The sequence below is a fragment of the Anabrus simplex genome, chromosome 1 (assembly GCF_040414725.1).
Source record: "Anabrus simplex isolate iqAnaSimp1 chromosome 1, ASM4041472v1, whole genome shotgun sequence".
Lineage (NCBI taxonomy): Eukaryota > Metazoa > Arthropoda > Insecta > Orthoptera > Tettigoniidae > Anabrus > Anabrus simplex.
This window is the reverse complement of record NC_090265.1, coordinates 183363989-183369006: the sequence shown is the minus strand read 5'-3', so window position 1 is coordinate 183369006 and position 5018 is coordinate 183363989. Positions and strand designations below refer to the sequence as shown.

The following is a 5018-nucleotide window of genomic DNA, read 5'->3' as shown; positions in this document are numbered from 1 at the left end:
CCGTAAATTCTGCTATGCTGATGACTCTGCCATAGCAATTCAAACTAACCATCTTGAAGAAGGAGAAGAAATCCTGACACAGGATAAAAAAACTAGAAAACTATTTCAAACAATGGAGGCTTTGCCCAAACCCGTCAAAAACGGAGGTCACAGCTTTTCACCTTAACAACAGAATCTACAAACAAGAGCTGAACATTACATTCTGCGGAAAAAGGGTGAGAAACAATCCTAACCCCAAATACCTGGGAGTTACTCTCGACCGCTCTCTGACTTACAGAAAACACCTCGAGAATACTGCAGGAAAACGTAGGACCAGGAATAACATCATTCACAAACTAGCCGGCACAACATGGGGTGCTGATGCAAGTACTATTCGTATGGCAAGCCTTGCACTGGTCTACTCTGTTGCCAAATATTGTGCACCGGTATGGTATAGAAGTGCTCATGTCCACAGCGTGGATACTCAGCTCAATGAGACCTTAAGGACGGTAACGGGCACATTGAGATCAACCCCTGTGCCATGGTTGCACGTACTGGCAAGTATACCTCCTCCACAACTGAGAAGACAACAAACTACTGCCCATACTTGGAAAACTTACATCTGTCCTGACTTTAAACACCTTCCGATTCACTCAGTACTGAGTAATCCACCAACCATGCGTCTGAAATCCAGGAAGCCTGTTTGGGATGATAGCATTTTTAAGCAGCCAGGGCCTTTCAACATCAACAAAGTCTGGAAGGAAGGGTGGAGAGATTTCTCATCATCTCGTCAATTCCAATTAGATGATCCTTCCCAACACGTTCCAGGAACTGATCTACCAAGAGCTACATGGTGCCAACTAAACCGCGTACGAACTGGTCATGGTAGGCGCAAAGCAACGATGCGCAAATGGGGATGCCTAGATTCACCAACTTACGACTGCGGAGCTCAAGAACAAACGATGAACCACAGCGTAGTTTCACAGGTGTTTGGGAAGAGTTCATGAAAGCATCAACTCCAGCACTTTCCTGGCTGAAGAGTCTTGATATTCATTTTTAATTTATTACGTACATATTTGTGTTAAATAATGTAGAATATTTGTTCCATTCTTTCTTTCTTTCTTTCTTTCTTTCTTTCTTTCTTTCTTTCTTTCTTAATCTGCTTACCATACAGGGATGGCTTTTCCCTCGGACTCAGCGAGGGATCACACCTCTACCGCCTCAACGGCAGTGTCCTTGAGCGTGAGACATTCGGTCGGGGATACAACTGGGGAGGATGATCAACACCTCGCCCAGGCGACCTCACCTGCTATGCTCTACAGGGGACTTGCGGGGGGATGGGAAGATAGGAAGGGATAAACAAGGAAGAGGGAAGGAAGCGGCCGTGGCATTAAGTTAGGTACCATCCCGGCATTTGCCTGAAGGAGAAGTGGGAAACCACGGAAAACCACTTCTAGGATGGCTGAGGTGGGATACTCAGTTGACCTCCCGAGGCTGAGTGGACGCCGTTCCAGCCCTCGGGAATCGAACCCGGGCTTCCGGAGGTGGCAGCTAATCACACTAACCCCTACACCACAGAGGCAGACCATTTGTTCCATACGAAATATATACAGTATATTGATAAGAAGGCGATAGCCAACATATTGATAGTCTGGAGTCTACCAAGCGTTGTGGTAGTATCGGCGTGTATAGATTTTTCCTACACGAATAAAATCCCCTAAACGACCACAGATTTTCAACTGGACAACTTAAAGAGCACTAAAAGTTTCAAAGCTACGCAACAGTTTGTATAAATCAAAGTAAAATAGACGACTTCGGTTGTTTTTTTAGATTATCATTTTAAAATGCAAAAGGATTTTTTTATTCGAACCGTAGGAGAAGTAACCTTTCCTCCTTTCTGACAGCCTGCCGTCGGTCAAACTTGTATAGTTCGAGCGCCTTCCCCATTGTATACACGGACAGCATGCACCGTGCCTGTGTATGACTAGCAGTGACTCCTCGTCAGGTGACGCCGCTATCACCTAGACGGGTTTATATCGATAGTAGGTAGATAGTCATAATAGTCTGGCTGATCAGTGTACGTTTAGGTGTACATGCTGAACGTAATACCTTTTCTTGCTAGTAGCTTCACGTCGCACCGACAGAGACAGGTCTTCTGGCGACGATGGGATAGAAAAGGCCTAGGAGTTGGAAGGAAGCATCCGTGGCCTTAATTAAGGTACAGCCCCAGCATTTACCTGCTGTGAACATGGGAAACCACGGAATACCATCTTCATTGCTACTGACAGTGGGATTCGAACCCACTATCCGCTGGATGCAAGCTCACAGCCGCGCGCCTCTAAGTGCACGGCCAGCTCGCCCGGCAATACAAATTTTGCCGAATGACTAACGTATCACCTTCCTAACTTTTAACATGAACACTTTCTTCATTCATTGACTAAATCTATAATGACTCAAGTGCTCTTCCTGACTTGCAGATCCCAAAGTCATTGGTTCAAACCTGGCAGTTCTGTACTCAAATCCCCTTTAGGCTTTTTTTTTTTTTTTTTTTTTTTGCTAGTTGCTTTACGTCGCACCGATACAGATAGGTCTTCTGGCGACGATGGGATAGGAAAGGCCTAGGAGTTGGAAGGAAGCAACTGTGGCCTTAATTAAGGTACAGCCCCAGCATTTGCCTGGTGTGAGCATGGGAAACGACGGAATACCATTGTCAGGGCTGCTGACAGTGGGATTCGAACCCACAATCCGCTGGATGCAAGCTTACATCCGAGCGCCTCTATGTGCACGGCCAGCTCGCCCGGCAAGACAAATATTGCCGAATGACTAACGTATCACCTTCCTAACTTTTAACATGAACACTTTCTTCATTCATTGACTAAATCTATAATGACTCAAGTGCTCTTCCTGACTTGCAGATCCCAACGTCATTGGTTCAAACCTGGTAGTTCTGTACTCAAATCCCTTTAGGCTTTTCTTTTTTTTTCTTTTTTTTTTTTTGCAAGTTGCTTTACGTCGCACCGACACAGACAGGTCTTATGGCGACGATGGGACAGGAAAGGGCTATGAGTGGGAAGGAAGCGGCCGTGGCCTTAATTAAGTTACAGCCCCAGCATTTGTGAAAATGGGAAACCACGGAAAACCATCTTCAGGGGCTCGAACCTACTATCTCCCGAACACTGGATACTGGCCGCACTTAAGCGACTGCAGCTATCGAGCTCGGTTTTGGGCTTTATAAAGTCCATTCGGCACTCTACATTGTACGGTGTTTACAAAGGTCCCTTTCGGCGCACTTTCATTGCTTTAAAAAAAAGGGGGGGGGCGGGGTGACTTCCAGTTTCCCTGCCGTTTGGTAGGATAAAACGGAGCACCGAAGTTAACATAAAGGCATTCAAACTAGTGGAAAATCATAATGCCTGGACACGGTACATGAAATCATAATAATATTTTTTAAAATTTAGATTTTGAAACAGATCTAAGCAATGATAGTTCCTTGAAAATAAGACATCTAAAATCCGAGATTTAATTTTAGATTCCCCATTTAATCCCAAATATCCTGAAAGTTACCCCTCCCTAACACTAGAACACCAGGATAAGTGGTTGAGAACTTTGAGCTCCTGTTTTCTAAAGCAGACGGGTTCACTGTCGGGTTAGTACGGTGGTATCAATCCACAATCCCTGTTTACAGTGGTTGTAATTTTGTTGCTGACTTTATACTCTGGTGCAAAATAAGTTCAACTGCATCGGCCGGGAATCGAACCCGGGCCGCCCGCGTGGCAGGCGAACATTCTACCACTGAACCACCGATGCTGCAAACGATAATACCTGATATGTGCTTCAATATCTCAATGTCTTGTCTTGGAGAACGTGAATAGAACAAGCCCTATACCCGCTTATCACTTAATGAGCAGCTCTCTGGCTAAATGATAAAGTTATCTGAGAATAGTACTTGTACCGGGCGGTACACCTCCACGCCGCGAATTCAAATATTGCGCCAGTTGAAACCTCTCTACAGGAGAAACTCTGAACTTTAAAATCTGTATTAAATCAAAAGTTTCTCGGAAGATGTCTCTACTGTAAATTTTGAAGTGTTCTGAACTATGTCTATTTCGATTCGTATTTGTTTGCTCTGTAGCAAGAAGTGTGGACATTGTCTTCTAGATGGCACTACGTAAGAACTATAATTATGCACCCTAGTGTGAAGTGAAGGAACTGTTTTTTGAAGAAATTTGGTATTCATAAGTTTGTTCTTTGTTAAATTTCTTTCATTCATTTTTTGGGTTGGCAGTATAACCCTTCTCTTTTCGCCAGTTTTGAATTTAACCAATCAGTAATTTATGTAATTAATTTTCCTCCAATCATAGCTTTCTTCCTCAGGTTTCCATGTGTAATTCCTAGTCTACCAATAAAGTTGAAGGAGTGTGCCTATTCATTCTTGAAAGGTCTCGAATTTTCCACGAGGGTATAAAAACTGCTGATTTTCTTGTCTCCGGGCCACTTCAGTAACATCTTTCGCAGTGTGTGAATATACATAGCAGGGGGCGGAAAGCGCCTCTTTCTCCAAGCAGCAGTTCATCTACAAGGTAATGGCCTGTTAACATCTTTATTTCTTGCTAGCTCAGCAGTTTAACTCTCGGGGAGGGTTCGAAACCTTTAGTATGTAAACTACCCTTTTAAAATGTAAATTCTTTTCTGTCTATCTGTAAATTACAAATCTGTAAAGCGGGGATAGAGAGTGCTTCACCCTCTCGAACTCCCCTTCATTTTGAATTTGAGGTGACTATGTTTTCGTAACCGTTTTTCTCTTCCTTCTTAAAGTCTTCACCTTTTTTGCCAACTAGTCACCTCCCTAGTATGGGATTAGCCCCTGTATAACTGGCCGAGTGCCACCTAGGTTTTAAGAAGTTTCATGTAGGAGTGCCAGCCACGCCTCCAGTCAATTTGGTTTGTTGGGCCATTTAACCCAGAGTTTGTTTTCCTCATGTGAAGGCCCTGTAGGTTGGGTACAAGATACCCCTGTTTCTCTGTATGTGTGCCTTAAG

The 5018-nt window shown here is 44.0% G+C and overlaps 1 non-coding gene across 1 annotated transcript; it reads right to left on the bottom strand.

Moving 5' to 3' along the window:
* Nucleotides 1–3715: 3715 nt before the first annotated feature.
* TRNAG-GCC (transfer RNA glycine (anticodon GCC)) lies at nt 3716–3786 on the bottom strand. The gene has a single exon. It is a non-coding gene; the product is annotated as a tRNA-Gly (tRNA).
* Between the last annotated feature and the right edge of the window lie 1232 nt (nt 3787–5018).